The 25,756-nt window shown below is 52.0% G+C and overlaps 76 non-coding genes across 76 annotated transcripts; 50 read left to right on the plus strand and 26 right to left on the minus strand.

Annotated features, from left to right (window-relative positions):
* Window positions 1-16: 16 nt before the first annotated feature.
* Window positions 17-89, plus strand: Trnav-aac (transfer RNA valine (anticodon AAC)). Its single transcript has one exon. It is a non-coding gene; the product is annotated as a tRNA-Val (tRNA).
* Window positions 90-280: 191 nt separating this feature from the next.
* Window positions 281-352, minus strand: Trnap-ugg (transfer RNA proline (anticodon UGG)). Its single transcript has one exon. It is a non-coding gene; the product is annotated as a tRNA-Pro (tRNA).
* Window positions 353-764: 412 nt separating this feature from the next.
* Window positions 765-837, plus strand: Trnav-cac (transfer RNA valine (anticodon CAC)). The gene has a single exon. It is a non-coding gene; the product is annotated as a tRNA-Val (tRNA).
* Window positions 838-995: 158 nt separating this feature from the next.
* Window positions 996-1,068, plus strand: Trnav-aac (transfer RNA valine (anticodon AAC)). Its single transcript has one exon. It is a non-coding gene; the product is annotated as a tRNA-Val (tRNA).
* Window positions 1,069-1,261: 193 nt separating this feature from the next.
* Trnap-ugg (transfer RNA proline (anticodon UGG)) lies at window positions 1,262-1,333 on the minus strand. Its single transcript has one exon. It is a non-coding gene; the product is annotated as a tRNA-Pro (tRNA).
* Window positions 1,334-1,745: 412 nt separating this feature from the next.
* Trnav-cac (transfer RNA valine (anticodon CAC)) lies at window positions 1,746-1,818 on the plus strand. Its single transcript has one exon. It is a non-coding gene; the product is annotated as a tRNA-Val (tRNA).
* Window positions 1,819-2,242: 424 nt separating this feature from the next.
* Window positions 2,243-2,314, minus strand: Trnap-ugg (transfer RNA proline (anticodon UGG)). Its single transcript has one exon. It is a non-coding gene; the product is annotated as a tRNA-Pro (tRNA).
* A 412-nt stretch (window positions 2,315-2,726) lies between these two features.
* On the plus strand, window positions 2,727-2,799 carry Trnav-cac (transfer RNA valine (anticodon CAC)). Its single transcript has one exon. It is a non-coding gene; the product is annotated as a tRNA-Val (tRNA).
* A 158-nt stretch (window positions 2,800-2,957) lies between these two features.
* Trnav-aac (transfer RNA valine (anticodon AAC)) lies at window positions 2,958-3,030 on the plus strand. The gene has a single exon. It is a non-coding gene; the product is annotated as a tRNA-Val (tRNA).
* Window positions 3,031-3,223: 193 nt separating this feature from the next.
* On the minus strand, window positions 3,224-3,295 carry Trnap-ugg (transfer RNA proline (anticodon UGG)). Its single transcript has one exon. It is a non-coding gene; the product is annotated as a tRNA-Pro (tRNA).
* A 412-nt stretch (window positions 3,296-3,707) lies between these two features.
* Window positions 3,708-3,780, plus strand: Trnav-cac (transfer RNA valine (anticodon CAC)). Its single transcript has one exon. It is a non-coding gene; the product is annotated as a tRNA-Val (tRNA).
* Window positions 3,781-3,938: 158 nt separating this feature from the next.
* On the plus strand, window positions 3,939-4,011 carry Trnav-aac (transfer RNA valine (anticodon AAC)). Its single transcript has one exon. It is a non-coding gene; the product is annotated as a tRNA-Val (tRNA).
* A 193-nt stretch (window positions 4,012-4,204) lies between these two features.
* Trnap-ugg (transfer RNA proline (anticodon UGG)) lies at window positions 4,205-4,276 on the minus strand. The gene has a single exon. It is a non-coding gene; the product is annotated as a tRNA-Pro (tRNA).
* A 412-nt stretch (window positions 4,277-4,688) lies between these two features.
* On the plus strand, window positions 4,689-4,761 carry Trnav-cac (transfer RNA valine (anticodon CAC)). Its single transcript has one exon. It is a non-coding gene; the product is annotated as a tRNA-Val (tRNA).
* A 158-nt stretch (window positions 4,762-4,919) lies between these two features.
* Window positions 4,920-4,992, plus strand: Trnav-aac (transfer RNA valine (anticodon AAC)). Its single transcript has one exon. It is a non-coding gene; the product is annotated as a tRNA-Val (tRNA).
* Window positions 4,993-5,185: 193 nt separating this feature from the next.
* On the minus strand, window positions 5,186-5,257 carry Trnap-ugg (transfer RNA proline (anticodon UGG)). Its single transcript has one exon. It is a non-coding gene; the product is annotated as a tRNA-Pro (tRNA).
* A 463-nt stretch (window positions 5,258-5,720) lies between these two features.
* Trnav-cac (transfer RNA valine (anticodon CAC)) lies at window positions 5,721-5,793 on the plus strand. The gene has a single exon. It is a non-coding gene; the product is annotated as a tRNA-Val (tRNA).
* Window positions 5,794-5,951: 158 nt separating this feature from the next.
* Window positions 5,952-6,024, plus strand: Trnav-aac (transfer RNA valine (anticodon AAC)). Its single transcript has one exon. It is a non-coding gene; the product is annotated as a tRNA-Val (tRNA).
* A 193-nt stretch (window positions 6,025-6,217) lies between these two features.
* On the minus strand, window positions 6,218-6,289 carry Trnap-ugg (transfer RNA proline (anticodon UGG)). Its single transcript has one exon. It is a non-coding gene; the product is annotated as a tRNA-Pro (tRNA).
* Window positions 6,290-6,752: 463 nt separating this feature from the next.
* On the plus strand, window positions 6,753-6,825 carry Trnav-cac (transfer RNA valine (anticodon CAC)). Its single transcript has one exon. It is a non-coding gene; the product is annotated as a tRNA-Val (tRNA).
* Window positions 6,826-6,983: 158 nt separating this feature from the next.
* Window positions 6,984-7,056, plus strand: Trnav-aac (transfer RNA valine (anticodon AAC)). The gene has a single exon. It is a non-coding gene; the product is annotated as a tRNA-Val (tRNA).
* Window positions 7,057-7,249: 193 nt separating this feature from the next.
* Window positions 7,250-7,321, minus strand: Trnap-ugg (transfer RNA proline (anticodon UGG)). Its single transcript has one exon. It is a non-coding gene; the product is annotated as a tRNA-Pro (tRNA).
* Window positions 7,322-7,733: 412 nt separating this feature from the next.
* On the plus strand, window positions 7,734-7,806 carry Trnav-cac (transfer RNA valine (anticodon CAC)). The gene has a single exon. It is a non-coding gene; the product is annotated as a tRNA-Val (tRNA).
* A 158-nt stretch (window positions 7,807-7,964) lies between these two features.
* Trnav-aac (transfer RNA valine (anticodon AAC)) lies at window positions 7,965-8,037 on the plus strand. Its single transcript has one exon. It is a non-coding gene; the product is annotated as a tRNA-Val (tRNA).
* Window positions 8,038-8,230: 193 nt separating this feature from the next.
* Window positions 8,231-8,302, minus strand: Trnap-ugg (transfer RNA proline (anticodon UGG)). Its single transcript has one exon. It is a non-coding gene; the product is annotated as a tRNA-Pro (tRNA).
* A 463-nt stretch (window positions 8,303-8,765) lies between these two features.
* On the plus strand, window positions 8,766-8,838 carry Trnav-cac (transfer RNA valine (anticodon CAC)). The gene has a single exon. It is a non-coding gene; the product is annotated as a tRNA-Val (tRNA).
* A 158-nt stretch (window positions 8,839-8,996) lies between these two features.
* On the plus strand, window positions 8,997-9,069 carry Trnav-aac (transfer RNA valine (anticodon AAC)). Its single transcript has one exon. It is a non-coding gene; the product is annotated as a tRNA-Val (tRNA).
* Window positions 9,070-9,262: 193 nt separating this feature from the next.
* On the minus strand, window positions 9,263-9,334 carry Trnap-ugg (transfer RNA proline (anticodon UGG)). Its single transcript has one exon. It is a non-coding gene; the product is annotated as a tRNA-Pro (tRNA).
* Window positions 9,335-9,797: 463 nt separating this feature from the next.
* Window positions 9,798-9,870, plus strand: Trnav-cac (transfer RNA valine (anticodon CAC)). Its single transcript has one exon. It is a non-coding gene; the product is annotated as a tRNA-Val (tRNA).
* Window positions 9,871-10,028: 158 nt separating this feature from the next.
* On the plus strand, window positions 10,029-10,101 carry Trnav-aac (transfer RNA valine (anticodon AAC)). The gene has a single exon. It is a non-coding gene; the product is annotated as a tRNA-Val (tRNA).
* Window positions 10,102-10,294: 193 nt separating this feature from the next.
* Window positions 10,295-10,366, minus strand: Trnap-ugg (transfer RNA proline (anticodon UGG)). Its single transcript has one exon. It is a non-coding gene; the product is annotated as a tRNA-Pro (tRNA).
* A 463-nt stretch (window positions 10,367-10,829) lies between these two features.
* Window positions 10,830-10,902, plus strand: Trnav-cac (transfer RNA valine (anticodon CAC)). The gene has a single exon. It is a non-coding gene; the product is annotated as a tRNA-Val (tRNA).
* A 158-nt stretch (window positions 10,903-11,060) lies between these two features.
* Window positions 11,061-11,133, plus strand: Trnav-aac (transfer RNA valine (anticodon AAC)). Its single transcript has one exon. It is a non-coding gene; the product is annotated as a tRNA-Val (tRNA).
* A 193-nt stretch (window positions 11,134-11,326) lies between these two features.
* Window positions 11,327-11,398, minus strand: Trnal-uag (transfer RNA leucine (anticodon UAG)). Its single transcript has one exon. It is a non-coding gene; the product is annotated as a tRNA-Leu (tRNA).
* A 463-nt stretch (window positions 11,399-11,861) lies between these two features.
* On the plus strand, window positions 11,862-11,934 carry Trnav-cac (transfer RNA valine (anticodon CAC)). The gene has a single exon. It is a non-coding gene; the product is annotated as a tRNA-Val (tRNA).
* Window positions 11,935-12,092: 158 nt separating this feature from the next.
* Trnav-aac (transfer RNA valine (anticodon AAC)) lies at window positions 12,093-12,165 on the plus strand. Its single transcript has one exon. It is a non-coding gene; the product is annotated as a tRNA-Val (tRNA).
* A 193-nt stretch (window positions 12,166-12,358) lies between these two features.
* On the minus strand, window positions 12,359-12,430 carry Trnap-ugg (transfer RNA proline (anticodon UGG)). Its single transcript has one exon. It is a non-coding gene; the product is annotated as a tRNA-Pro (tRNA).
* A 463-nt stretch (window positions 12,431-12,893) lies between these two features.
* Trnav-cac (transfer RNA valine (anticodon CAC)) lies at window positions 12,894-12,966 on the plus strand. Its single transcript has one exon. It is a non-coding gene; the product is annotated as a tRNA-Val (tRNA).
* A 158-nt stretch (window positions 12,967-13,124) lies between these two features.
* Trnav-aac (transfer RNA valine (anticodon AAC)) lies at window positions 13,125-13,197 on the plus strand. The gene has a single exon. It is a non-coding gene; the product is annotated as a tRNA-Val (tRNA).
* Window positions 13,198-13,390: 193 nt separating this feature from the next.
* On the minus strand, window positions 13,391-13,462 carry Trnap-ugg (transfer RNA proline (anticodon UGG)). Its single transcript has one exon. It is a non-coding gene; the product is annotated as a tRNA-Pro (tRNA).
* A 412-nt stretch (window positions 13,463-13,874) lies between these two features.
* On the plus strand, window positions 13,875-13,947 carry Trnav-cac (transfer RNA valine (anticodon CAC)). The gene has a single exon. It is a non-coding gene; the product is annotated as a tRNA-Val (tRNA).
* Window positions 13,948-14,105: 158 nt separating this feature from the next.
* On the plus strand, window positions 14,106-14,178 carry Trnaf-aaa (transfer RNA phenylalanine (anticodon AAA)). The gene has a single exon. It is a non-coding gene; the product is annotated as a tRNA-Phe (tRNA).
* A 193-nt stretch (window positions 14,179-14,371) lies between these two features.
* On the minus strand, window positions 14,372-14,443 carry Trnap-ugg (transfer RNA proline (anticodon UGG)). The gene has a single exon. It is a non-coding gene; the product is annotated as a tRNA-Pro (tRNA).
* A 463-nt stretch (window positions 14,444-14,906) lies between these two features.
* On the plus strand, window positions 14,907-14,979 carry Trnav-cac (transfer RNA valine (anticodon CAC)). Its single transcript has one exon. It is a non-coding gene; the product is annotated as a tRNA-Val (tRNA).
* Window positions 14,980-15,137: 158 nt separating this feature from the next.
* Trnav-aac (transfer RNA valine (anticodon AAC)) lies at window positions 15,138-15,210 on the plus strand. Its single transcript has one exon. It is a non-coding gene; the product is annotated as a tRNA-Val (tRNA).
* A 193-nt stretch (window positions 15,211-15,403) lies between these two features.
* Window positions 15,404-15,475, minus strand: Trnap-ugg (transfer RNA proline (anticodon UGG)). The gene has a single exon. It is a non-coding gene; the product is annotated as a tRNA-Pro (tRNA).
* A 463-nt stretch (window positions 15,476-15,938) lies between these two features.
* Window positions 15,939-16,011, plus strand: Trnav-cac (transfer RNA valine (anticodon CAC)). The gene has a single exon. It is a non-coding gene; the product is annotated as a tRNA-Val (tRNA).
* Window positions 16,012-16,169: 158 nt separating this feature from the next.
* On the plus strand, window positions 16,170-16,242 carry Trnav-aac (transfer RNA valine (anticodon AAC)). Its single transcript has one exon. It is a non-coding gene; the product is annotated as a tRNA-Val (tRNA).
* A 193-nt stretch (window positions 16,243-16,435) lies between these two features.
* On the minus strand, window positions 16,436-16,507 carry Trnal-uag (transfer RNA leucine (anticodon UAG)). Its single transcript has one exon. It is a non-coding gene; the product is annotated as a tRNA-Leu (tRNA).
* Window positions 16,508-16,970: 463 nt separating this feature from the next.
* On the plus strand, window positions 16,971-17,043 carry Trnav-cac (transfer RNA valine (anticodon CAC)). Its single transcript has one exon. It is a non-coding gene; the product is annotated as a tRNA-Val (tRNA).
* Window positions 17,044-17,201: 158 nt separating this feature from the next.
* On the plus strand, window positions 17,202-17,274 carry Trnav-aac (transfer RNA valine (anticodon AAC)). The gene has a single exon. It is a non-coding gene; the product is annotated as a tRNA-Val (tRNA).
* A 193-nt stretch (window positions 17,275-17,467) lies between these two features.
* On the minus strand, window positions 17,468-17,539 carry Trnap-ugg (transfer RNA proline (anticodon UGG)). The gene has a single exon. It is a non-coding gene; the product is annotated as a tRNA-Pro (tRNA).
* A 463-nt stretch (window positions 17,540-18,002) lies between these two features.
* Window positions 18,003-18,075, plus strand: Trnav-cac (transfer RNA valine (anticodon CAC)). The gene has a single exon. It is a non-coding gene; the product is annotated as a tRNA-Val (tRNA).
* A 158-nt stretch (window positions 18,076-18,233) lies between these two features.
* Window positions 18,234-18,306, plus strand: Trnav-aac (transfer RNA valine (anticodon AAC)). Its single transcript has one exon. It is a non-coding gene; the product is annotated as a tRNA-Val (tRNA).
* Window positions 18,307-18,499: 193 nt separating this feature from the next.
* Trnap-ugg (transfer RNA proline (anticodon UGG)) lies at window positions 18,500-18,571 on the minus strand. The gene has a single exon. It is a non-coding gene; the product is annotated as a tRNA-Pro (tRNA).
* A 444-nt stretch (window positions 18,572-19,015) lies between these two features.
* Window positions 19,016-19,088, plus strand: Trnav-cac (transfer RNA valine (anticodon CAC)). Its single transcript has one exon. It is a non-coding gene; the product is annotated as a tRNA-Val (tRNA).
* A 158-nt stretch (window positions 19,089-19,246) lies between these two features.
* Window positions 19,247-19,319, plus strand: Trnav-aac (transfer RNA valine (anticodon AAC)). Its single transcript has one exon. It is a non-coding gene; the product is annotated as a tRNA-Val (tRNA).
* A 193-nt stretch (window positions 19,320-19,512) lies between these two features.
* On the minus strand, window positions 19,513-19,584 carry Trnap-ugg (transfer RNA proline (anticodon UGG)). The gene has a single exon. It is a non-coding gene; the product is annotated as a tRNA-Pro (tRNA).
* A 463-nt stretch (window positions 19,585-20,047) lies between these two features.
* Window positions 20,048-20,120, plus strand: Trnav-cac (transfer RNA valine (anticodon CAC)). Its single transcript has one exon. It is a non-coding gene; the product is annotated as a tRNA-Val (tRNA).
* A 158-nt stretch (window positions 20,121-20,278) lies between these two features.
* Window positions 20,279-20,351, plus strand: Trnav-aac (transfer RNA valine (anticodon AAC)). The gene has a single exon. It is a non-coding gene; the product is annotated as a tRNA-Val (tRNA).
* Window positions 20,352-20,544: 193 nt separating this feature from the next.
* On the minus strand, window positions 20,545-20,616 carry Trnap-ugg (transfer RNA proline (anticodon UGG)). The gene has a single exon. It is a non-coding gene; the product is annotated as a tRNA-Pro (tRNA).
* Window positions 20,617-21,079: 463 nt separating this feature from the next.
* Trnav-cac (transfer RNA valine (anticodon CAC)) lies at window positions 21,080-21,152 on the plus strand. Its single transcript has one exon. It is a non-coding gene; the product is annotated as a tRNA-Val (tRNA).
* A 158-nt stretch (window positions 21,153-21,310) lies between these two features.
* Window positions 21,311-21,383, plus strand: Trnav-aac (transfer RNA valine (anticodon AAC)). Its single transcript has one exon. It is a non-coding gene; the product is annotated as a tRNA-Val (tRNA).
* Window positions 21,384-21,576: 193 nt separating this feature from the next.
* Trnap-ugg (transfer RNA proline (anticodon UGG)) lies at window positions 21,577-21,648 on the minus strand. The gene has a single exon. It is a non-coding gene; the product is annotated as a tRNA-Pro (tRNA).
* A 412-nt stretch (window positions 21,649-22,060) lies between these two features.
* Window positions 22,061-22,133, plus strand: Trnav-cac (transfer RNA valine (anticodon CAC)). The gene has a single exon. It is a non-coding gene; the product is annotated as a tRNA-Val (tRNA).
* Window positions 22,134-22,291: 158 nt separating this feature from the next.
* Trnav-aac (transfer RNA valine (anticodon AAC)) lies at window positions 22,292-22,364 on the plus strand. Its single transcript has one exon. It is a non-coding gene; the product is annotated as a tRNA-Val (tRNA).
* A 193-nt stretch (window positions 22,365-22,557) lies between these two features.
* On the minus strand, window positions 22,558-22,629 carry Trnap-ugg (transfer RNA proline (anticodon UGG)). Its single transcript has one exon. It is a non-coding gene; the product is annotated as a tRNA-Pro (tRNA).
* Window positions 22,630-23,041: 412 nt separating this feature from the next.
* On the plus strand, window positions 23,042-23,114 carry Trnav-cac (transfer RNA valine (anticodon CAC)). The gene has a single exon. It is a non-coding gene; the product is annotated as a tRNA-Val (tRNA).
* Window positions 23,115-23,272: 158 nt separating this feature from the next.
* On the plus strand, window positions 23,273-23,345 carry Trnav-aac (transfer RNA valine (anticodon AAC)). Its single transcript has one exon. It is a non-coding gene; the product is annotated as a tRNA-Val (tRNA).
* Window positions 23,346-23,538: 193 nt separating this feature from the next.
* On the minus strand, window positions 23,539-23,610 carry Trnap-ugg (transfer RNA proline (anticodon UGG)). The gene has a single exon. It is a non-coding gene; the product is annotated as a tRNA-Pro (tRNA).
* A 412-nt stretch (window positions 23,611-24,022) lies between these two features.
* Trnav-cac (transfer RNA valine (anticodon CAC)) lies at window positions 24,023-24,095 on the plus strand. Its single transcript has one exon. It is a non-coding gene; the product is annotated as a tRNA-Val (tRNA).
* A 158-nt stretch (window positions 24,096-24,253) lies between these two features.
* Window positions 24,254-24,326, plus strand: Trnav-aac (transfer RNA valine (anticodon AAC)). Its single transcript has one exon. It is a non-coding gene; the product is annotated as a tRNA-Val (tRNA).
* A 193-nt stretch (window positions 24,327-24,519) lies between these two features.
* On the minus strand, window positions 24,520-24,591 carry Trnap-ugg (transfer RNA proline (anticodon UGG)). Its single transcript has one exon. It is a non-coding gene; the product is annotated as a tRNA-Pro (tRNA).
* Window positions 24,592-25,003: 412 nt separating this feature from the next.
* On the plus strand, window positions 25,004-25,076 carry Trnav-cac (transfer RNA valine (anticodon CAC)). The gene has a single exon. It is a non-coding gene; the product is annotated as a tRNA-Val (tRNA).
* A 158-nt stretch (window positions 25,077-25,234) lies between these two features.
* Window positions 25,235-25,307, plus strand: Trnav-aac (transfer RNA valine (anticodon AAC)). Its single transcript has one exon. It is a non-coding gene; the product is annotated as a tRNA-Val (tRNA).
* A 193-nt stretch (window positions 25,308-25,500) lies between these two features.
* On the minus strand, window positions 25,501-25,572 carry Trnap-ugg (transfer RNA proline (anticodon UGG)). Its single transcript has one exon. It is a non-coding gene; the product is annotated as a tRNA-Pro (tRNA).
* Between the last annotated feature and the right edge of the window lie 184 nt (window positions 25,573-25,756).

Genomic DNA, 25,756 nt, shown 5'->3' on the forward strand with positions numbered 1-25,756 from the left:
AAGGCGCACACAAGTAGTTTCCGTGGTGTAGCGGTTATCACGTCTGCCTAACACACAGAAGGTCCCCGTGTCGATCCCGGGCGGAAACACTTTTTTATCATTAAAAACAAGACATACTAACATGCATCTGCTACCATCTGTACCCAAAAACCTTCGTGATCGCCTTCACACGTCAGATCAGTGTCAATTGCTCACATCAAATATGAAATTCATTTGATACTGACGCCGAGCATTTTGCGTCGACTCAGCCACTCGTGCGACCAGTTTGCACAAAACGCTAGGGCTCGTCCGGGATTTGAACCCGGGACCTCCTGCACCCAAAGCAGGAATCATACCCCTAGACCAACGAGCCATCTGACCTGGCAAATGACTAATATTTCAGTGCACTGGGTCCCTCGATGTGGTCCAGGGTGCTCTGGAAAGTCTCGTGTAGGCTGGCGGGATGGGGGCGGCGCGAATTCCCGCGGTCGGCGGCCTTCCTGGGCTATTGGTACCTTCATGTAGAGCTGCCGCTGGGCTGGTACACCCTGCTGCTAAGAAAGTGATTGCTTTTGCTGCTATGATTTGCAATCACGACTGCGGGAAACGCCGCTATCTCGTTAGGGGTGCTACGGCAGACACCTTCTCGAGCACCCCGAAGACTTCTTGAGCCCTCGGCTGTGATGGTTTCCAGGCTGTCAAAAGAACTGTCGCGTGTGCATTCACGGACGGGAGAGTGGCTGAGGTAATTGCGAGTGAACGGAGATGGACTCTTCAAGTCCGCAGTTTCCGTAGTGTAGCGGTTATCACGTCCGCTTCACACGCAGAAGGTCCCCGGTTCGATCCCGGGCGGGAACAGTATTTTCCTGCCTATGTCGTATTGTACTCCAGTGAGCCACGACATGTGAGGATCTTCTGCATGTACCTTTGTTCTGCAAGTAGCGCATTTATTTAATTTCTTAGTAACGATGACAACACCAGCACGAGTTGTCTCTAATGTAAGGCGCACACAAGTAGTTTCCGTGGTGTGGCGGTTATCACGTCTGCCTAACACGCAGAAGGTCCCCGTGTCGATCCCGGGCGGAAACACTTTTTTATCATTAAAAACAAGACATACTAACATGCATCTGCTACCATCTGTACCCAAAAACCTTCGTGATCGCCTTCACACGTCAGATCAGTGTCAATTGCTCACATCAAATATGAAATTCATTTGATACTGACGCCGAGCATTTTGCGTCGACTCAGCCACTCACGTGCGACCAGTTTGCACAAAACGCTAGGGCTCGTCCGGGATTTGAACCCGGGACCTCCTGCACCCAAAGCAGGAATCATACCCCTAGACCAACGAGCCATCTGACGTGGCAAATGACTATTATTTCAGTGCACTGGGTCCCTCGATGTGGTCCAGGGTGCTCTGGAAAGTCTCGTGTAGGCTGGCGGGATGGGGGCGGCGCGAATTCCCGCGGTCGGCGGCCTTCCTGGGCTATTGGTACCTTCATGTAGAGCTGCCGCTGGGCTGGTACTCCCTGCTGCTAAGAAAGTGATTGCTTTTGCTGCTATGATTTGCAATCACGACTGCGGGAAACGCCGCTATCTCGTTAGGGGTGCTACGGCAGACACCTTCTCGAGCACCCCGAAGACTTCTTGAGCCCTCGGCTGTGATGGTTTCCAGGCTGTCAAAAGAACTGTCGCGTGTGCATTCACAGACGGGAGAGAGGCTGAGGTAATTGCGAGTGAACGGAGATGGACTCCTGAAGTCCGCAGTTTTCGTAGTGTAGCGGTTATCACGTCTGCTTCACACGCAGAAGGTCCCCGGTTCGATCCCGGGCGGAAACATCATTTTCCTTCCTATGTCGTATTGTTCTCCAGTGAGCCACGACATGTGAGGATCTTCTGCATGTACCTTTGTTCTGCAAGTAGCGCATTTATTTAATTTTTTAGTTACGATGACAACACCAGCACGAGTTGTCTCTAATGTAAGGCGCACACAAGTAGTTTCCGTGGTGTAGCGGTTATCACGTCTGCCTAACACGCAGAAGGTCCCCATGTCGATCCCGGGCGGAAACACTATTTTATCATTAAAAACAAGACATACTAACATGCATCTGCTACCATCTGTACCCAAAAACCTTCGTAATCGCCTTCACACGTCAGATCAGTGTCAATTGCTCACATCAAATATGAAATTCATTTGATACTGACGCCGAGCATTTTGCGTCGACTCAGCCACTCACGTGCGACCAGTTTGCACAAAACGCTAGGGCTCGTCCGGGATTTGAACCCGGGACCTCCTGCACCCAAAGCAGGAATCATACCCCTAGACCAACGAGCCATCTGACGTGGCAGATGACTATTATTTCAGTGCACTGGGTCCCTCGATGTGGTCCAGGGTGCTCTGGAAAGTCTCGTGTAGGCTGGCGGGATGGGGGCGGCGCGAATTCCCGCGGTCGGCGGCCTTCCTGGGCTATTGGTACCTTCATGTAGAGCTGCCGCTGGGCTCGCACTCCCTGCTGCTAAGAAAGTGATTGCTTTTGCTGCTATGATTTGCAATCACGACTGCGGGAAACGCCGCTATTTCGTTAGGGGTGCTACGGCAGACACCTTCTCGAGCACCCCGAAGACTTCTTGAGCCCTTGGCTGTGATGGTTTCCAGGCTGTCAAAAGAACTGTCGCGTGTGCATTCACGGACGGGAGAGAGGCTGAGGTAATTGCGAGTGAACGGAGATGGACTCTTCCCGTTCGCAGTTTCCGTAGTGTAGCGGTTATCACGTCTGCTTCACACGCAGAAGGTCCCCGGTTCGATCCCGGGCGGGAACAGTATTTTCCTGCCTATGTCGTATTGTACTCCAGTGAGCCACGACATGTGAGGATCTTCTGCATGTACCTTTGTTCTGCAAGTATCGCATTTATTTAATTTCTTAGTAACGATGACAACACCAGCACGAGTTGTCTCTAATGTAAGGCGCACACAAGTAGTTTCCGTGGTGTAGCGGTTATCACGTCTGCCTAACACGCAGAAGGTCCCCGTGTCGATCCCGGGCGGAAACACTTTTTTATCATTAAAAACAAGACATACTAACATGCATCTGCTACCATCTGTACCCAAAAACCTTCGTAATCGCCTTCACACGTCAGATCAGTGTCAATTGCTCACATCAAATATGAATTTCATTTGATACTGACGCCGAGCATTTTGCGTCGACTCAGCCACTCACGTGCGACCAGTTTGCACAAAACGCTAGGGCTCATCCGGGATTTGAACCCGGGACCTCCTGCACCCAAAGCAGGAATCATACCCCTAGACCAACGAGCCATCTGACGTGGCAAATGACTATTATTTCAGTGCACTGGGTCCCTCGATGTGGTCCAGGGTGCTCTGGAAAGTCTCGTGTAGGCTGGCGGGATGGGGGCGGCGCGAATTCCCGCGGTCGGCGGCCTTCCTGGGCTATTGGTACCTTCATGTAGAGCTGCCGCTGGGCTGGTACACCCTGCTGCTAAGAAAGTGATTGCTTTTGCTGCTATGATTTGCAATCACGACTGCGGGAAACGCCGCTATTTCGTTAGCGGTGCTACGGCAGACACCTTCTCGAGCACCCCGAAGACTTCTTGAGCCCTTGGCTGTGATGGTTTCCAGGCTGTCAAAAGAACTGTCGCGTGTGCATTCACGGACGGGAGAGAGGCTGAGGTAATTGCGAGTGAACGGAGATGGACTCCTCCCGTTCGCAGTTTCCGTAGTGTAGCGGTTATCACGTCTGCTTCACACGCAGAAGGTCCCCGGTTCGATCCCGGGAGGGAACAGTATTTTCCTGCCTATGTCGTATTGTACTCCAGTGAGCCACGACATGTGAGGATCTTCTGCATGTACCTTTGTTCTGCAAGTAGCGCATTTATTTAATTTCTTAGTAACGATGACAACACCAGCACGAGTTGTCTCTAATGTAAGGCGCACACAAGTAGTTTCCGTGGTGTAGCGGTTATCACGTCTGCCTAACACGCAGAAGGTCCCCGTGTCGATCCCGGGCGGAAACACTATTTTATCATTAAAAACAAGACATACTAACATGCATCTGCTACCATCTGTACCCAAAAACCTTCGTAATCGCCTTCACACGTCAGATCAGTGTCAATTGCTCACATCAAATATGAAATTCATTTGATACTGACGCCGAGCATTTTGCGTCGACTCAGCCACTCACGTGCGACCAGTTTGCACAAAACGCTAGGGCTCGTCCGGGATTTGAACCCGGGACCTCCTGCACCCAAAGCAGGAATCATACCCCTAGACCAACGAGCCATCTGACGTGGCAGATGACTATTATTTCAGTGCACTGGGTCCCTCGATGTGGTCCAGGGTGCTCTGGAAAGTCTCGTGTAGGCTGGCGGGATGGGGGCGGCGCGAATTCCCGCGGTCGGCGGCCTTCCTGGGCTATTGGTACCTTCATGTAGAGCTGCCGCTGGGCTCGCACTCCCTGCTGCTAAGAAAGTGATTGCTTTTGCTGCTATGATTTGCAATCACGACTGCGGGAAACGCCGCTATTTCGTTAGGGGTGCTACGGCAGACACCTTCTCGAGCACCCCGAAGACTTCTTGAGCCCTTGGCTGTGATGGTTTCCAGGCTGTCAAAAGAACTGTCGCGTGTGCATTCACGGACGGGAGAGAGGCTGAGGTAATTGCGAGTGAACGGAGATGGACTCCTCCCGTTCGCAGTTTCCGTAGTGTAGCGGTTATCACGTCTGCTTCACACGCAGAAGGTCCCCGGTTCGATCCCGGGCGGGAACAGTATTTTCCTGCCTATGTCGTATTGTACTCCAGTGAGCCACGACATGTGAGGATCTTCTGCATGTACCTTTGTTCTGCAAGTAGCGCATTTATTTAATTTCTTAGTAACGATGACAACACCAGCACGAGTTGTCTCTAATGTAAGGCGCACACAAGTAGTTTCCGTGGTGTAGCGGTTATCACGTCTGCCTAACACGCAGAAGGTCCCCGTGTCGATCCCGGGCGGAAACACTTTTTTATCATTAAAAACAAGACATACTAACATGCATCTGCTACCATCTGTACCCAAAAACCTTCGTAATCGCCTTCACACGTCAGATCAGTGTCAATTGCTCACATCAAATATGAATTTCATTTGATACTGACGCCGAGCATTTTGCGTCGACTCAGCCACTCACGTGCGACCAGTTTGCACAAAACGCTAGGGCTCGTCCGGGATTTGAACCCGGGACCTCCTGCACCCAAAGCAGGAATCATACCCCTAGACCAAAGAGCCATCTGACGTGGCAAATGACTATTATTTCAGTGCACTGGGTCCCTCGATGTGGTCCAGGGTGCTCTGGAAAGTCTCGTGTAGGCTGGCGGGATGGGGGCGGCGCGAATTCCCGCGGTCGGCGGCCTTCCTGGGCTATTGGTACCTTCATGTAGAGCTGCCGCTGGGCTCGCACTCCCTGCTGCTAAGAAAGTGATTGCTTTTGCTACTGCAGCTGGGCTCGCACTCCCTGCTGCTAAGAAAGTGATTGCTTTTGCTACTATGATTTGCAATCACGACTGCGGGAAACGCCGCTATTTCGTTAGGGGTGCTACGGCAGACACCTTCTCGAGCACCCCGAAGACTTCTTGAGCCCTTGGCTGTGATGGTTTCCAGGCTGTCAAAAGAACTGTCGCGTGTGCATTCACGGACGGGAGAGAGGCTGAGGTAATTGCGAGTGAACGGAGATGGACTCCTCCCGTTCGCAGTTTCCGTAGTGTAGCGGTTATCACGTCTGCTTCACACGCAGAAGGTCCCCGGTTCGATCCCGGGCGGGAACAGTATTTTCCTGCCTATGTCGTATTGTACTCCAGTGAGCCACGACATGTGAGGATCTTCTGCATGTACCTTTGTTCTGCAAGTAGCGCATTTATTTAATTTCTTAGTAACGATGACAACACCAGCACGAGTTGTCTCTAATGTAAGGCGCACACAAGTAGTTTCCGTGGTGTAGCGGTTATCACGTCTGCCTAACACGCAGAAGGTCCCCGTGTCGATCCCGGGCGGAAACACTTTTTTATCATTAAAAACAAGACATACTAACATGCATCTGCTACCATCTGTACCCAAAAACCTTCGTAACCGCCTTCACACGTCAGATCAGTGTCAATTGCTCACATCAAATATGAATTTCATTTGATACTGACGCCGAGCATTTTGCGTCGACTCAGCCACTCACGTGCGACCAGTTTGCACAAAACGCTAGGGCTCGTCCGGGATTTGAACCCGGGACCTCCTGCACCCAAAGCAGGAATCATACCCCTAGACCAACGAGCCATCTGACGTGGCAAATGACTATTATTTCAGTGCACTGGGTCCCTCGATGTGGTCCAGGGTGCTCTGGAAAGTCTCGTGTAGGCTGGCGGGATGGGGGCGGCGCGAATTCCCGCGGTCGGCGGCCTTCCTGGGCTATTGGTACCTTCATGTAGAGCTGCCGCTGGGCTCGCACTCCCTGCTGCTAAGAAAGTGATTGCTTTTGCTACTGCAGCTGGGCTCGCACTCCCTGCTGCTAAGAAAGTGATTGCTTTTGCTACTATGATTTGCAATCACGACTGCGGGAAACGCCGCTATTTCGTTAGGGGTGCTACGGCAGACACCTTCTCGAGCACCCCGAAGACTTCTTGAGCCCTTGGCTGTGATGGTTTCCAGGCTGTCAAAAGAACTGTCGCGTGTGCATTCACGGACGGGAGAGAGGCTGAGGTAATTGCGAGTGAACGGAGATGGACTCCTCCCGTTCGCAGTTTCCGTAGTGTAGCGGTTATCACGTCTGCTTCACACGCAGAAGGTCCCCGGTTCGATCCCGGGCGGGAACAGTATTTTCCTGCCTATGTCGTATTGTACTCCAGTGAGCCACGACATGTGAGGATCTTCTGCATGTACCTTTGTTCTGCAAGTAGCGCATTTATTTAATTTCTTAGTAACGATGACAACACCAGCACGAGTTGTCTCTAATGTAAGGCGCACACAAGTAGTTTCCGTGGTGTAGCGGTTATCACGTCTGCCTAACACGCAGAAGGTCCCCGTGTCGATCCCGGGCGGAAACACTTTTTTATCATTAAAAACAAGACATACTAACATGCATCTGCTACCATCTGTACCCAAAAACCTTCGTAACCGCCTTCACACGTCAGATCAGTGTCAATTGCTCACATCAAATATGAATTTCATTTGATACTGACGCCGAGCATTTTGCGTCGACTCAGCCACTCACGTGCGACCAGTTTGCACAAAACGCTAGGGCTCGTCCGGGATTTGAACCCGGGACCTCCTGCACCCAAAGCAGGAATCATACCCCTAGACCAACGAGCCATCTGACGTGGCAAATGACTATTATTTCAGTGCACTGGGTCCCTCGATGTGGTCCAGGGTGCTCTGGAAAGTCTCGTGTAGGCTGGCGGGATGGGGGCGGCGCGAATTCCCGCGGTCGGCGGCCTTCCTGGGCTATTGGTACCTTCATGTAGAGCTGCCGCTGGGCTCGCACTCCCTGCTGCTAAGAAAGTGATTGCTTTTGCTGCTATGATTTGCAATCACGACTGCGGGAAACGCCGCTATTTCGTTAGGGGTGCTACGGCAGACACCTTCTCGAGCACCCCGAAGACTTCTTGAGCCCTTGGCTGTGATGGTTTCCAGGCTGTCAAAAGAACTGTCGCGTGTGCATTCACGGACGGGAGAGAGGCTGAGGTAATTGCGAGTGAACGGAGATGGACTCCTCCCGTTCGCAGTTTCCGTAGTGTAGCGGTTATCACGTCTGCTTCACACGCAGAAGGTCCCCGGTTCGATCCCGGGCGGGAACAGTATTTTCCTGCCTATGTCGTATTGTACTCCAGTGAGCCACGACATGTGAGGATCTTCTGCATGTACCTTTGTTCTGCAAGTAGCGCATTTATTTAATTTCTTAGTAACGATGACAACACCAGCACGAGTTGTCTCTAATGTAAGGCGCACACAAGTAGTTTCCGTGGTGTAGCGGTTATCACGTCTGCCTAACACGCAGAAGGTCCCCGTGTCGATCCCGGGCGGAAACACTTTTTTATCATTAAAAACAAGACATACTAACATGCATCTGCTACCATCTGTACCCAAAAACCTTCGTAATCGCCTTCACACGTCAGATCAGTGTCAATTGCTCACATCAAATATGAATTTCATTTGATACTGACGCCGAGCATTTTGCGTCGACTCAGCCACTCACGTGCGACCAGTTTGCACAAAACGCTAGGGCTCGTCCGGGATTTGAACCCGGGACCTCCTGCACCCAAAGCAGGAATCATACCCCTAGACCAACGAGCCATCTGACGTGGCAAATGACTATTATTTCAGTGCACTGGGTCCCTCGATGTGGTCCAGGGTGCTCTGGTAAGTCTCGTGTAGGCTGGCGGGATGGGGGCGGCGCGAATTCCCGCGGTCGGCGGCCTTCCTGGGCTATTGGTACCTTCATGTAGAGCTGCCGCTGGGCTCGCACTCCCTGCTGCTAAGAAAGTGATTGCTTTTGCTACTGCAGCTGGGCTCGCACTCCCTGCTGCTAAGAAAGTGATTGCTTTTGCTACTATGATTTGCAATCACGACTGCGGGAAACGCCGCTATTTCGTTAGGGGTGCTACGGCAGACACCTTCTCGAGCACCCCGAAGACTTCTTGAGCCCTTGGCTGTGATGGTTTCCAGGCTGTCAAAAGAACTGTCGCGTGTGCATTCACGGACGGGAGAGAGGCTGAGGTAATTGCGAGTGAACGGAGATGGACTCCTCCCGTTCGCAGTTTCCGTAGTGTAGCGGTTATCACGTCTGCTTCACACGCAGAAGGTCCCCGGTTCGATCCCGGGCGGGAACAGTATTTTCCTGCCTATGTCGTATTGTACTCCAGTGAGCCACGACATGTGAGGATCTTCTGCATGTACCTTTGTTCTGCAAGTAGCGCATTTATTTAATTTCTTAGTAACGATGACAACACCAGCACGAGTTGTCTCTAATGTAAGGCGCACACAAGTAGTTTCCGTGGTGTAGCGGTTATCACGTCTGCCTAACACGCAGAAGGTCCCCGTGTCGATCCCGGGCGGAAACACTTTTTTATCATTAAAAACAAGACATACTAACATGCATCTGCTACCATCTGTACCCAAAAACCTTCGTAATCGCCTTCACACGTCAGATCAGTGTCAATTGCTCACATCAAATATGAATTTCATTTGATACTGACGCCGAGCATTTTGCGTCGACTCAGCCACTCACGTGCGACCAGTTTGCACAAAACGCTAGGGCTCGTCCGGGATTTGAACCCGGGACCTCCTGCACCCAAAGCAGGAATCATACCCCTAGACCAACGAGCCATCTGACGTGGCAAATGACTATTATTTCAGTGCACTGGGTCCCTCGATGTGGTCCAGGGTGCTCTGGAAAGTCTCGTGTAGGCTGGCGGGATGGGGGCGGCGCGAATTCCCGCGGTCGGCGGCCTTCCTGGGCTATTGGTACCTTCATGTAGAGCTGCCGCTGGGCTCGCACTCCCTGCTGCTAAGAAAGTGATTTCTTTTGCTACTGCAGCTGGGCTCGCACTCCCTGCTGCTAAGAAAGTGATTGCTTTTGCTACTATGATTTGCAATCACGACTGCGGGAAACGCCGCTATTTCGTTAGGGGTGCTACGGCAGACACCTTCTCGAGCACCCCGAAGACTTCTTGAGCCCTTGGCTGTGATGGTTTCCAGGCTGTCAAAAGAACTGTCGCGTGTGCATTCACGGACGGGAGAGAGGCTGAGGTAATTGCGAGTGAACGGAGATGGACTCCTCCCGTTCGCAGTTTCCGTAGTGTAGCGGTTATCACGTCTGCTTCACACGCAGAAGGTCCCCGGTTCGATCCCGGGCGGGAACAGTATTTTCCTGCCTATGTCGTATTGTACTCCAGTGAGCCACGACATGTGAGGATCTTCTGCATGTACCTTTGTTCTGCAAGTAGCGCATTTATTTAATTTCTTAGTAACGATGACAACACCAGCACGAGTTGTCTCTAATGTAAGGCGCACACAAGTAGTTTCCGTGGTGTAGCGGTTATCACGTCTGCCTAACACGCAGAAGGTCCCCGTGTCGATCCCGGGCGGAAACACTTTTTTATCATTAAAAACAAGACATACTAACATGCATCTGCTACCATCTGTACCCAAAAACCTTCGTAATCGCCTTCACACGTCAGATCAGTGTCAATTGCTCACATCAAATATGAATTTCATTTGATACTGACGCCGAGCATTTTGCGTCGACTCAGCCACTCACGTGCGACCAGTTTGCACAAAACGCTAGGGCTCGTCCGGGATTTGAACCCGGGACCTCCTGCACCCAAAGCAGGAATCATACCCCTAGACCAACGAGCCATCTGACGTGGCAAATGACTATTATTTCAGTGCACTGGGTCCCTCGATGTGGTCCAGGGTGCTCTGGAAAGTCTCGTGTAGGCTGGCGGGATGGGGGCGGCGCGAATTCCCGCGGTCGGCGGCCTTCCTGGGCTATTGGTACCTTCATGTAGAGCTGCCGCTGGGCTCGCACTCCCTGCTGCTAAGAAAGTGATTGCTTTTGCTACTGCAGCTGGGCTCGCACTCCCTGCTGCTAAGAAAGTGATTGCTTTTGCTACTATGATTTGCAATCACGACTGCGGGAAACGCCGCTATTTCGTTAGGGGTGCTACGGCAGACACCTTCTCGAGCACCCCGAAGACTTCTTGAGCCCTTGGCTGTGATGGTTTCCAGGCTGTCAAAAGAACTGTCGCGTGTGCATTCACGGACGGGAGAGAGGCTGAGGTAATTGCGAGTGAACGGAGTTGGACTCCTCCCGTTCGCAGTTTCCGTAGTGTAGCGGTTATCACGTCTGCTTCACACGCAGAAGGTCCCCGGTTCGATCCCGGGCGGGAACAGTATTTTCCTGCCTATGTCGTATTGTACTCCAGTGAGCCACGACATGTGAGGATCTTCTGCATGTACCTTTGTTCTGCAAGTAGCGCATTTATTTAATTTCTTAGTAACGATGACAACACCAGCACGAGTTGTCTCTAATGTAAGGCGCACACAAGTAGTTTCCGTGGTGTAGCGGTTATCACGTCTGCCTAACACGCAGAAGGTCCCCGTGTCGATCCCGGGCGGAAACACTTTTTTATCATTAAAAACAAGACATACTAACATGCATCTGCTACCATCTGTACCCAAAAACCTTCGTAATCGCCTTCACACGTCAGATCAGTGTCAATTGCTCACATCAAATATGAATTTCATTTGATACTGACGCCGAGCATTTTGCGTCGACTCAGCCACTCACGTGCGACCAGTTTGCACAAAACGCTAGGGCTCGTCCGGGATTTGAACCCGGGACCTCCTGCACCTAAAGCAGGAATCATACCCCTAGACCAACGAGCCATCTGACGTGGCAAATGACTATTATTTCAGTGCACTGGGTCCCTCGATGTGGTCCAGGGTGCTCTGGAAAGTCTCGTGTAGGCTGGCGGGATGGGGGCGGCGCGAATTCCCGCGGTCGGCGGCCTTCCTGGGCTATTGGTACCTTCATGTAGAGCTGCCGCTGGGCTCGCACTCCCTGCTGCTAAGAAAGTGATTGCTTTTGCTACTGCAGCTGGGCTCGCACTCCCTGCTGCTAAGAAAGTGATTGCTTTTGCTACTATGATTTGCAATCACGACTGCGGGAAACGCCGCTATTTCGTTAGGGGTGCTACGGCAGACACCTTCTCGAGCACCCCGAAGACTTCTTGAGCCCTTGGCTGTGATGGTTTCCAGGCTGTCAAAAGAACTGTCGCGTGTGCATTCACGGACGGGAGAGAGGCTGAGGTAATTGCGAGTGAACGGAGATGGACTCCTCCCGTTCGCAGTTTCCGTAGTGGAGCGGTTATCACGTCTGCTTCACACGCAGAAGGTCCCCGGTTCGATCCCGGGCGGGAACAGTATTTTCCTGCCTATGTCGTATTGTACTCCAGTGAGCCACGACATGTGAGGATCTTCTGCATGTACCTTTGTTCTGCAAGTAGCGCATTTATTTAATTTCTTAGTAACGATGACAACACCAGCACGAGTTGTCTCTAATGTAAGGCGCACACAAGTAGTTTCCGTGGTGTAGCGGTTATCACGTCTGCCTAACACGCAGAAGGTCCCCGTGTCGATCCCGGGCGGAAACACTTTTTTATCATTAAAAACAAGACATACTAACATGCATCTGCTACCATCTGTACCCAAAAACCTTCGTAATCGCCTTCACACGTCAGATCAGTGTCAATTGCTCACATCAAATATGAATTTCATTTGATACTGACGCCGAGCATTTTGCGTCGACTCAGCCACTCACGTGCGACCAGTTTGCACAAAACGCTAGGGCTCGTCCGGGATTTGAACCCGGGACCTCCTGCACCCAAAGCAGGAATCATACCCCTAGACCAACGAGCCATCTGACGTGGCAAATGACTATTATTTCAGTGCACTGGGTCCCTCGATGTGGTCCAGGGTGCTCTGGAAAGTCTCGTGTAGGCTGGCGGGATGGGGGCGGCGCGAATTCCCGCGGTCGGCGGCCTTCCTGGGCTATTGGTACCTTCATGTAGAGCTGCCGCTGGGCTCGCACTCCCTGCTGCTAAGAAAGTGATTGCTTCTGCTACTGCAGCTGGGCTCGCACTCCCTGCTGCTAAGAAAGTGATTGCTTTTGCTACTATGATTTGCAATCACGACTGCGGGAAACGCCGCTATTTCGTTAGGGGTGCTACGGCAGACACCTTCTCGAGCACCCCGAAGACTTCTTGAGCCCTTGGCTGTGATGGTTTCCAGGCTGTCAAAAGAACTGTCGCGTGTGCATTCACGGACGGGAGAGAGGCTGAGGTAATTGCGAGTGAACGGAGATGGACTCCTCCCGTTCGCAGTTTCCGTAGTGTAGCGGTTATCACGTCTGCTTCACACGCAGAAGGTCCCCGGTTCGATCCCGGGCGGGAACAGTATTTTCCTGCCTATGTCGTATTGTACTCCAGTGAGCCACGACATGTGAGGATCTTCTGCATGTACCTTTGTTCTGCAAGTAGCGCATTTATTTAATTTCTTAGTAACGATGACAACACCAGCACGAGTTGTCTCTAATGTAAGGCGCACACAAGTAGTTTCCGTGGTGTAGCGGTTATCACGTCTGCCTAACACGCAGAAGGTCCCCGTGTCGATCCCGGGCGGAAACACTTTTTTATCATTAAAAACAAGACATACTAACATGCATCTGCTACCATCTGTACCCAAAAACATTCGTAACCGCCTTCACACGTCAGATCAGTGTCAATTGCTCACATCAAATATGAATTTCATTTGATACTGACGCCGAGCATTTTGCGTCGACTCAGCCACTCACGTGCGACCAGTTTGCACAAAACGCTAGGGCTCGTCCGGGATTTGAACCCGGGACCTCCTGCACCCAAAGCAGGAATCATACCCCTAGACCAACGAGCCATCTGACGTGGCAAATGACTATTATTTCAGTGCACTGGGTCCCTCGATGTGGTACAGGGTGCTCTGGAAAGTCTCGTGTAGGCTGGCGGGATGGGGGCGGCGCGAATTCCCGCGGTCGGCGGCCTTCCTGGGCTATTGGTACCTTCATGTAGAGCTGCCGCTGGGCTCGCACTCCCTGCTGCTAAGAAAGTGATTGCTTTTGCTGCTATGATTTGCAATCACGACTGCGGGAAACGCCGCTATTTCGTTAGGGGTGCTACGGCAGACACCTTCTCGAGCACCCCGAAGACTTCTTGAGCCCTTGGCTGTGATGGTTTCCAGGCTGTCAAAAGAACTGTCGCGTGTGCATTCACGGACGGGAGAGAGGCTGAGGTAATTGCGAGTGAACGGAGATGGACTCCTCCCGTTCGCAGTTTCCGTAGTGTAGCGGTTATCACGTCTGCTTCACACGCAGAAGGTCCCCAGTTCGATCCCGGGCGGGAACAGTATTTTCTTGCCTATGTCGTATTGTACTCCAGTGAGCCACGACATGTGAGGATCTTCTGCATGTACCTTTGTTCTGCAAGTAGCGCATTTATTTAATTTCTTAGTAACGATGACAACACCAGCACGAGTTGTCTCTAATGTAAGGCGCACACAAGTAGTTTCCGTGGTGTAGCGGTTATCACGTCTGCCTAAAACGCAGAAGGTCCCCGTGTCGATCCCGGGCGGAAACACTTTTTTATCATTAAAAACAAGACATACTAACATGCATCTGCTACCATCTGTACCCAAAAACCTTCGTAATCGCCTTCACACGTCAGATCAGTGTCAATTGCTCACATCAAATATGAATTTCATTTGATACTGACGCCGAGCATTTTGCGTCGACTCAGCCACTCACGTGCGACCAGTTTGCACAAAACGCTAGGGCTCGTCCGGGATTTGAACCCGGGACCTCCTGCACCCAAAGCAGGAATCATACCCCTAGACCAACGAGCCATCTGACGTGGCAAATGACTATTATTTCAGTGCACTGGGTCCCTCGATGTGGTCCAGGGTGCTCTGGAAAGTCTCGTGTAGGCTGGCGGGATGGGGGCGGCGCGAATTCCCGCGGTCGGCGGCCTTCCTGGGCTATTGGTACCTTCATGTAGAGCTGCCGCTGGGCTCGCACTCCCTGCTGCTAAGAAAGTGATTGCTTTTGCTACTGCAGCTGGGCTCGCACTCCCTGCTGCTAAGAAAGTGATTGCTTTTGCTACTATGATTTGCAATCACGACTGCGGGAAACGCCGCTATTTCGTTAGGGGTGCTACGGCAGACACCTTCTCGAGCACCCCGAAGACTTCTTGAGCCCTTGGCTGTGATGGTTTCCAGGCTGTCAAAAGAACTGTCGCGTGTGCATTCACGGACGGGAGAGAGGCTGAGGTAATTGCGAGTGAACGGAGATGGACTCCTCCCGTTCGCAGTTTCCGTAGTGTAGCGGTTATCACGTCTGCTTCACACGCAGAAGGTCCCCGGTTCGATCCCGGGCGGGAACAGTATTTTCCTGCCTATGTCGTATTGTACTCCAGTGAGCCACGACATGTGAGGATCTTCTGCATGTACCTTTGTTCTGCAAGTAGCGCATTTATTTAATTTCTTAGTAACGATGACAACACCAGCACGAGTTGTCTCTAATGTAAGGCGCACACAAGTAGTTTCCGTGGTGTAGCGGTTATCACGTCTGCCTAACACGCAGAAGGTCCCCGTGTCGATCCCGGGCGGAAACACTTTTTTATCATTAAAAACAAGACATACTAACATGCATCTGCTACCATCTGTACCCAAAAACCTTCGTAATCGCCTTCACACGTCAGATCAGTGTCAATTGCTCACATCAAATATGAATTTCATTTGATACTGACGCCGAGCATTTTGCGTCGACTCAGCCACTCACGTGCGACCAGTTTGCACAAAACGCTAGGGCTCGTCCGGGATTTGAACCCGGGACCTCCTGCACCCAAAGCAGGAATCATACCCCTAGACCAACAAGCCATCTGACGTGGCAAATGACTATTATTTCAGTGCACTGGGTCCCTCGATGTGGTCCAGGGTGCTCTGGAAAGTCTCGTGTAGGCTGGCGGGATGGGGGCGGCGCGAATTCCCGCGGTCGGCGGCCTTCCTGGGCTATTGGTACCTTCATGTAGAGCTGCCGCTGGGCTCGCACTCCCTGCTGCTAAGAAAGTGATTGCTTTTGCTACTGCAGCTGGGCTCGCACTCCCTGCTGCTAAGAAAGTGATTGCTTTTGCTACTATGATTTGCAATCACGACTGCGGGAAACGCCGCTATTTCGTTAGGGGTGCTACGGCAGACACCTTCTCGAGCACCCCGAAGACTTCTTGAGCCCTTGGCTGTGATGGTTTCCAGGCTGTCAAAAGAACTGTCGCGTGTGCATTCACGGACGGGAGAGAGGCTGAGGTAATTGCGAGTGAACGGAGTTGGACTCCTCCCGTTCGCAGTTTCCGTAGTGTAGCGGTTATCACGTCTGCTTCACACGCAGAAGGTCCCCGGTTCGATCCCGGGCGGGAACAGTATTTTCCTGCCTATGTCGTATTGTACTCCAGTGAGCCACGACATGTGAGGATCTTCTGCATGTACCTTTGTTCTGCAAGTAGCGCATTTATTTAATTTCTTAGTAACGATGACAACACCAGCACGAGTTGTCTCTAATGTAAGGCGCACACAAGTAGTTTCCGTGGTGTAGCGGTTATCACGTCTGCCTAACACGCAGAAGGTCCCCGTGTCGATCCCGGGCGGAAACACTTTTTTATCATTAAAAACAAGACATACTAACATGCATCTGCTACCATCTGTACCCAAAAACCTTCGTAATCGCCTTCACACGTCAGATCAGTGTCAATTGCTCACATCAAATATGAATTTCATTTGATACTGACGCCGAGCATTTTGCGTCGACTCAGCCACTCACGTGCGACCAGTTTGCACAAAACGCTAGGGCTCGTCCGGGATTTGAACCCGGGACCTCCTGCACCTAAAGCAGGAATCATACCCCTAGACCAACGAGCCATCTGACGTGGCAAATGACTATTATTTCAGTGCACTGGGTCCCTCGATGTGGTCCAGGGTGCTCTGGAAAGTCTCGTGTAGGCTGGCGGGATGGGGGCGGCGCGAATTCCCGCGGTCGGCGGCCTTCCTGGGCTATTGGTACCTTCATGTAGAGCTGCCGCTGGGCTCGCACTCCCTGCTGCTAAGAAAGTGATTGCTTTTGCTACTGCAGCTGGGCTCGCACTCCCTGCTGCTAAGAAAGTGATTGCTTTTGCTACTATGATTTGCAATCACGACTGCGGGAAACGCCGCTATTTCGTTAGGGGTGCTACGGCAGACACCTTCTCGAGCACCCCGAAGACTTCTTGAGCCCTTGGCTGTGATGGTTTCCAGGCTGTCAAAAGAACTGTCGCGTGTGCATTCACGGACGGGAGAGAGGCTGAGGTAATTGCGAGTGAACGGAGATGGACTCCTCCCGTTCGCAGTTTCCGTAGTGTAGCGGTTATCACGTCTGCTTCACACGCAGAAGGTCCCCGGTTCGATCCCGGGCGGGAACAGTATTTTCCTGCCTATGTCGTATTGTACTCCAGTGAGCCACGACATGTGAGGATCTTCTGCATGTACCTTTGTTCTGCAAGTAGCGCATTTATTTAATTTCTTAGTAACGATGACAACACCAGCACGAGTTGTCTCTAATGTAAGGCGCACACAAGTAGTTTCCGTGGTGTAGCGGTTATCACGTCTGCCTAACACGCAGAAGGTCCCCGTGTCGATCCCGGGCGGAAACACTTTTTTATCATTAAAAACAAGACATACTAACATGCATCTGCTACCATCTGTACCCAAAAACCTTCGTAATCGCCTTCACACGTCAGATCAGTGTCAATTGCTCACATCAAATATGAATTTCATTTGATACTGACGCCGAGCATTTTGCGTCGACTCAGCCACTCACGTGCGACCAGTTTGCACAAAACGCTAGGGCTCGTCCGGGATTTGAACCCGGGACCTCCTGCACCCAAAGCAGGAATCATACCCCTAGACCAACGAGCCATCTGACGTGGCAAATGACTATTATTTCAGTGCACTGGGTCCCTCGATGTGGTCCAGGGTGCTCTGGAAAGTCTCGTGTAGGCTGGCGGGATGGGGGCGGCGCGAATTCCCGCGGTCGGCGGCCTTCCTGGGCTATTGGTACCTTCATGTAGAGCTGCCGCTGGGCTCGCACTCCCTGCTGCTAAGAAAGTGATTGCTTCTGCTACTGCAGCTGGGCTCGCACTCCCTGCTGCTAAGAAAGTGATTGCTTTTGCTACTATGATTTGCAATCACGACTGCGGGAAACGCCGCTATTTCGTTAGGGGTGCTACGGCAGACACCTTCTCGAGCACCCCGAAGACTTCTTGAGCCCTTGGCTGTGATGGTTTCCAGGCTGTCAAAAGAACTGTCGCGTGTGCATTCACGGACGGGAGAGAGGCTGAGGTAATTGCGAGTGAACGGAGATGGACTCCTCCCGTTCGCAGTTTCCGTAGTGTAGCGGTTATCACGTCTGCTTCACACGCAGAAGGTCCCCGGTTCGATCCCGGGCGGGAACAGTATTTTCCTGCCTATGTCGTATTGTACTCCAGTGAGCCACGACATGTGAGGATCTTCTGCATGTACCTTTGTTCTGCAAGTAGCGCATTTATTTAATTTCTTAGTAACGATGACAACACCAGCACGAGTTGTCTCTAATGTAAGGCGCACACAAGTAGTTTCCGTGGTGTAGCGGTTATCACGTCTGCCTAACACGCAGAAGGTCCCCGTGTTGATCCCGGGCGGAAACACTTTTTTATCATTAAAAACAAGACATACTAACATGCATCTGCTACCATCTGTACCCAAAAACCTTCGTAACCGCCTTCACACGTCAGATCAGTGTCAATTGCTCACATCAAATATGAATTTCATTTGATACTGACGCCGAGCATTTTGCGTCGACTCAGCCACTCACGTGCGACCAGTTTGCACAAAACGCTAGGGCTCGTCCGGGATTTGAACCCGGGACCTCCTGCACCCAAAGCAGGAATCATACCCCTAGACCAACGAGCCATCTGACGTGGCAAATGACTATTATTTCAGTGCACTGGGTCCCTCGATGTGGTACAGGGTGCTCTGGAAAGTCTCGTGTAGGCTGGCGGGATGGGGGCGGCGCGAATTCCCGCGGTCGGCGGCCTTCCTGGGCTATTGGTACCTTCATGTAGAGCTGCCGCTGGGCTCGCACTCCCTGCTGCTAAGCTGCCGCTGGGCTCGCACTCCCTGCTGCTAAGAAAGTGATTGCTTTTGCTGCTATGATTTGCAATCACGACTGCGGGAAACGCCGCTATTTCGTTAGGGGTGCTACGGCAGACACCTTCTCGAGCACCCCGAAGACTTCTTGAGCCCTTGGCTGTGATGGTTTCCAGGCTGTCAAAAGAACTGTCGCGTGTGCATTCACGGACGGGAGAGAGGCTGAGGTAATTGCGAGTGAACGGAGATGGACTCCTCCCGTTCGCAGTTTCCGTAGTGTAGCGGTTATCACGTCTGCTTCACACGCAGAAGGTCCCCGGTTCGATCCCGGGCGGGAACAGTATTTTCTTGCCTATGTCGTATTGTACTCCAGTGAGCCACGACATGTGAGGATCTTCTGCATGTACCTTTGTTCTGCAAGTAGCGCATTTATTTAATTTCTTAGTAACGATGACAACACCAGCACGAGTTGTCTCTAATGTAAGGCGCACACAAGTAGTTTCCGTGGTGTAGCGGTTATCACGTCTGCCTAACACGCAGAAGGTCCCCGTGTCGATCCCGGGCGGAAACACTTTTTTATCATTAAAAACAAGACATACTAACATGCATCTGCTACCATCTGTACCCAAAAACCTTCGTAATCGCCTTCACACGTCAGATCAGTGTCAATTGCTCACATCAAATATGAATTTCATTTGATACTGACGCCGAGCATTTTGCGTCGACTCAGCCACTCACGTGCGACCAGTTTGCACAAAACGCTAGGGCTCGTCCGGGATTTGAACCCGGGACCTCCTGCACCCAAAGCAGGAATCATACCCCTAGACCAACGAGCCATCTGACGTGGCAAATGACTATTATTTCAGTGCACTGGGTCCCTCGATGTGGTCCAGGGTGCTCTGGAAAGTCTCGTGTAGGCTGGCGGGATGGGGGCGGCGCGAATTCCCGCGGTCGGCGGCCTTCCTGGGCTATTGGTACCTTCATGTAGAGCTGCCGCTGGGCTCGCACTCCCTGCTGCTAAGAAAGTGATTGCTTTTGCTACTGCAGCTGGGCTCGCACTCCCTGCTGCTAAGAAAGTGATTGCTTTTGCTACTATGATTTGCAATCACGACTGCGGGAAACGCCGCTATTTCGTTAGGGGTGCTACGGCAGACACCTTCTCGAGCACCCCGAAGACTTCTTGAGCCCTTGGCTGTGATGGTTTCCAGGCTGTCAAAAGAACTGTCGCGTGTGCATTCACGGACGGGAGAGAGGCTGAGGTAATTGCGAGTGAACGGAGATGGACTCCTCCCGTTCGCAGTTTCCGTAGTGTAGCGGTTATCACGTCTGCTTCACACGCAGAAGGTCCCCGGTTCGATCCCGGGCGGGAACAGTATTTTCCTGCCTATGTCGTATTGTACTCCAGTGAGCCACGACATGTGAGGATCTTCTGCATGTACCTTTGTTCTGCAAGTAGCGCATTTATTTAATTTCTTAGTAACGATGACAACACCAGCACGAGTTGTCTCTAATGTAAGGCGCACACAAGTAGTTTCCGTGGTGTAGCGGTTATCACGTCTGCCTAACACGCAGAAGGTCCCCGTGTCGATCCCGGGCGGAAACACTTTTTTATCATTAAAAACAAGACATACTAACATGCATCTGCTACCATCTGTACCCAAAAACCTTCGTAACCGCCTTCACACGTCAGATCAGTGTCAATTGCTCACATCAAATATGAATTTCATTTGATACTGACGCCGAGCATTTTGCGTCGACTCAGCCACTCACGTGCGACCAGTTTGCACAAAACGCTAGGGCTCGTCCGGGATTTGAACCCGGGACCTCCTGCACCCAAAGCAGGAATCATACCCCTAGACCAACGAGCCATCTGACGTGGCAAATGACTATTATTTCAGTGCACTGGGTCCCTCGATGTGGTCCAGGGTGCTCTGGAAAGTCTCGTGTAGGCTGGCGGGATGGGGGCGGCGCGAATTCCCGCGGTCGGCGGCCTTCCTGGGCTATTGGTACCTTCATGTAGAGCTGCCGCTGGGCTCGCACTCCCTGCTGCTAAGAAAGTGATTGCTTTTGCTACTGCAGCTGGGCTCGCACTCCCTGCTGCTAAGAAAGTGATTGCTTTTGCTACTATGATTTGCAATCACGACTGCGGGAAACGCCGCTATTTCGTTAGGGGTGCTACGGCAGACACCTTCTCGAGCACCCCGAAGACTTCTTGAGCCCTTGGCTGTGATGGTTTCCAGGCTGTCAAAAGAACTGTCGCGTGTGCATTCACGGACGGGAGAGAGGCTGAGGTAATTGCGAGTGAACGGAGATGGACTCCTCCCGTTCGCAGTTTCCGTAGTGTAGCGGTTATCACGTCTGCTTCACACGCAGAAGGTCCCCGGTTCGATCCCGGGCGGGAACAGTATTTTCCTGCCTATGTCGTATTGTACTCCAGTGAGCCACGACATGTGAGGATCTTCTGCATGTACCTTTGTTCTGCAAGTAGCGCATTTATTTAATTTCTTAGTAACGATGACAACACCAGCACGAGTTGTCTCTAATGTAAGGCGCACACAAGTAGTTTCCGTGGTGTAGCGGTTATCACGTCTGCCTAACACGCAGAAGGTCCCCGTGTCGATCCCGGGCGGAAACACTTTTTTATCATTAAAAACAAGACATACTAACATGCATCTGCTACCATCTGTACCCAAAAACCTTCGTAATCGCCTTCACACGTCAGATCAGTGTCAATTGCTCACATCAAATATGAATTTCATTTGATACTGACGCCGAGCATTTTGCGTCGACTCAGCCACTCACGTGCGACCAGTATGCACAAAACGCTAGGGCTCGTCCGGGATTTGAACCCGGGACCTCCTGCACCCAAAGCAGGAATCATACCCCTAGACCAACGAGCCATCTGACGTGGCAAATGACTATTATTTCAGTGCACTGGGTCCCTCGATGTGGTCCAGGGTGCTCTGGAAAGTCTCGTGTAGGCTGGCGGGATGGGGGCGGCGCGAATTCCCGCGGTCGGCGGCCTTCCTGGGCTATTGGTACCTTCATGTAGAGCTGCCGCTGGGCTCGCACTCCCTGCTGCTAAGAAAGTGATTGCTTTTGCTGCTATGATTTGCAATCACGACTGCGGGAAACGCCGCTATTTCGTTAGGGGTGCTACGGCAGACACCTTCTCGAGCACCCCGAAGACTTCTTGAGCCCTTGGCTGTGATGGTTTCCAGGCTGTCAAAAGAACTGTCGCGTGTGCATTCACGGACGGGAGAGAGGCTGAGGTAATTGCGAGTGAACGGAGATGGACTCCTCCCGTTCGCAGTTTCCGTAGTGTAGCGGTTATCACGTCTGCTTCACACGCAGAAGGTCCCCGGTTCGATCCCGGGCGGGAACAGTATTTTCCTGCCTATGTCGTATTGTACTCCAGTGAGCCACGACATGTGAGGATCTTCTGCATGTACCTTTGTTCTGCAAGTAGCGCATTTATTTAATTTCTTAGTAACGATGACAACACCAGCACGAGTTGTCTCTAATGTAAGGCGCACACAAGTAGTTTCCGTGGTGTAGCGGTTATCACGTCTGCCTAACACGCAGAAGGTCCCCGTGTCGATCCCGGGCGGAAACACTTTTTTATCATTAAAAACAAGACATACTAACATGCATCTGCTACCATCTGTACCCAAAAACCTTCGTAATCGCCTTCACACGTCAGATCAGTGTCAATTGCTCACACCAAATATGAATTTCATTTGATACTGACGCCGAGCATTTTGCGTCGACTCAGCCACTCACGTGCGACCAGTTTGCACAAAACGCTAGGGCTCGTCCGGGATTTGAACCCGGGACCTCCTGCACCCAAAGCAGGAATCATACCCCTAGACCAACGAGCCATCTGACGTGGCAAATGACTATTATTTCAGTGCACTGGGTCCCTCGATGTGGTCCAGGGTGCTCTGGAAAGTCTCGTGTAGGCTGGCGGGATGGGGGCGGCGCGAATTCCCGCGGTCGGCGGCCTTCCTGGGCTATTGGTACCTTCATGTAGAGCTGCCGCTGGGCTCGCACTCCCTGCTGCTAAGAAAGTGATTGCTTTTGCTGCTATGATTTGCAATCACGACTGCGGGAAACGCCGCTATTTCGTTAGGGGTGCTACGGCAGACACCTTCTCGAGCACCCCGAAGACTTCTTGAGCCCTTGGCTGTGATGGTTTCCAGGCTGTCAAAAGAACTGTCGCGTGTGCATTCACGGACGGGAGAGAGGCTGAGGTAATTGCGAGTGAACGGAGATGGGCTCCTCCCGTTCGCAGTTTCCGTAGTGTAGCGGTTATCACGTCTGCTTCACACGCAGAAGGTCCCCGGTTCGATCCCGGGCGGGAACAGTATTTTCCTGCCTATGTCGTATTGTACTCCAGTGAGCCACGACATGTGAGGATCTTCTGCATGTACCTTTGTTCTGCAAGTAGCGCATTTATTTAATTTCTTAGTAACGATGACAACACCAGCACGAGTTGTCTCTAATGTAAGGCGCACACAAGTAGTTTCCGTGGTGTAGCGGTTATCACGTCTGCCTAACACGCAGAAGGTCCCCGTGTCGATCCCGGGCGGAAACACTTTTTTATCATTAAAAACAAGACATACTAACATGCATCTGCTACCATCTGTACCCAAAAACCTTCGTAATCGCCTTCACACGTCAGATCAGTGTCAATTGCTCACATCAAATATGAATTTCATTTGATACTGACGCCGAGCATTTTGCGTCGACTCAGCCACTCACGTGCGACCAGTTTGCACAAAACGCTAGGGCTCGTCCGGGATTTGAACCCGGGACCTCAAGCACCCAAAGCAGGAATCATACCCCTAGACCAACGAGCCATCTGACGTGGCAAATGACTATTATTTCAGTGCACTGGGTCCCTCGATGTGGTCCAGGGTGCTCTGGAAAGTCTCGTGTAGGCTGGCGGGATGGGGGCGGCGCGAATTCCCGCGGTCGGCGGCCTCCCTGGGCTATTGGTACCTTCATGTAGAGCTGCCGCTGGGCTCGCACTCCCTGCTGCTAAGAAAGTGATTGCTTTTGCTGCTATGATTTGCAATCACGACTGCGGGAAACGCCGCTATTTCGTTAGGGGTGCTACGGCAGACACCTTCTCGAGCACCCCGAAGACTTCTTGAGCCCTTGGCTGTGATGGTTTCCAGGCTGTCAAAAGAACTGTCGCGTGTGCATTCACGGACGGGAGAGAGGCTGAGGTAATTGCGAGTGAACGGAGATGGGCTCCTCCCGTTCGCAGTTTCCGTAGTGTAGCGGTTATCACGTCTGCTTCACACGCAGAAGGTCCCCGGTTCGATCCCGGGCGGGAACAGTATTTTCCTGCCTATGTCGTATTGTACTCCAGTGAGCCACGACATGTGAGGATCTTCTGCATGTACCTTTGTTCTGCAAGTAGCGCATTTATTTAATTTCTTAGTAACGATGACAACACCAGCACGAGTTGTCTCTAATGTAAGGCGCACACAAGTAGTTTCCGTGGTGTAGCGGTTATCACGTCTGCCTAACACGCAGAAGGTCCCCGTGTCGATCCCGGGCGGAAACACTTTTTTATCATTAAAAACAAGACATACTAACATGCATCTGCTACCATCTGTACCCAAAAACCTTCGTAATCGCCTTCACACGTCAGATCAGTGTCAATTGCTCACATCAAATATGAATTTCATTTGATACTGACGCCGAGCATTTTGCGTCGACTCAGCCACTCACGTGCGACCAGTTTGCACAAAACGCTAGGGCTCGTCCGGGATTTGAACCCGGGACCTCAAGCACCCAAAGCAGGAATCATACCCCTAGACCAACGAGCCATCTGACGTGGCAAATGACTATTATTTCAGTGCACTGGGTCCCTCGATGTGGTCCAGGGTGCTCTGGAAAGTCTCGTGTAGGCTGGCGGGATGGGGGCGGCGCGAATTCCCGCGGTCGGCGGCCTCCCTGGGCTATTGGTACCTTCATGTAGAGCTGCCGCTGGGCTCGCACTCCCTGCTGCTAAGAAAGTGATTGCTTTTGCTGCTATGATTTGCAATCACGACTGCGGGAAACGCCGCTATTTCGTTAGGGGTGCTACGGCAGACACCTTCTCGAGCACCCCGAAGACTTCTTGAGCCCTTGGCTGTGATGGTTTCCAGGCTGTCAAAAGAACTGTCGCGTGTGCATTCACGGACGGGAGAGAGGCTGAGGTAATTGCGAGTGAACGGAGATGGGCTCCTCCCGTTCGCAGTTTCCGTAGTGTAGCGGTTATCACGTCTGCTTCACACGCAGAAGGTCCCCGGTTCGATCCCGGGCGGGAACAGTATTTTCCTGCCTATGTCGTATTGTACTCCAGTGAGCCACGACATGTGAGGATCTTCTGCATGTACCTTTGTTCTGCAAGTAGCGCATTTATTTAATTTCTTAGTAACGATGACAACACCAGCACGAGTTGTCTCTAATGTAAGGCGCACACAAGTAGTTTCCGTGGTGTAGCGGTTATCACGTCTGCCTAACACGCAGAAGGTCCCCGTGTCGATCCCGGGCGGAAACACTTTTTTATCATTAAAAACAAGACATACTAACATGCATCTGCTACCATCTGTACCCAAAAACCTTCGTAATCGCCTTCACACGTCAGATCAGTGTCAATTGCTCACATCAAATATGAATTTCATTTGATACTGACGCCGAGCATTTTGCGTCGACTCAGCCACTCACGTGCGACCAGTTTGCACAAAACGCTAGGGCTCGTCCGGGATTTGAACCCGGGACCTCCTGCACCCAAAGCAGGAATCATACCCCTAGACCAACGAGCCATCTGACGTGGCAAATGACTATTATTTCAGTGCACTGGGTCCCTCGATGTGGTCCAGGGTGCTCTGGAAAGTCTCGTGTAGGCTGGCGGGATGGGGGCGGCGCGAATTCCCGCGGTCGGCGGCCTCCCTGGGCTATTGGTACCTTCATGTAGAGCTGCCGCTGGGCTCGCACTCCCTGCTGCTA

Source organism: Schistocerca gregaria, chromosome 2 (genome assembly GCF_023897955.1).
Source record: "Schistocerca gregaria isolate iqSchGreg1 chromosome 2, iqSchGreg1.2, whole genome shotgun sequence".
Lineage (NCBI taxonomy): Eukaryota > Metazoa > Arthropoda > Insecta > Orthoptera > Acrididae > Schistocerca > Schistocerca gregaria.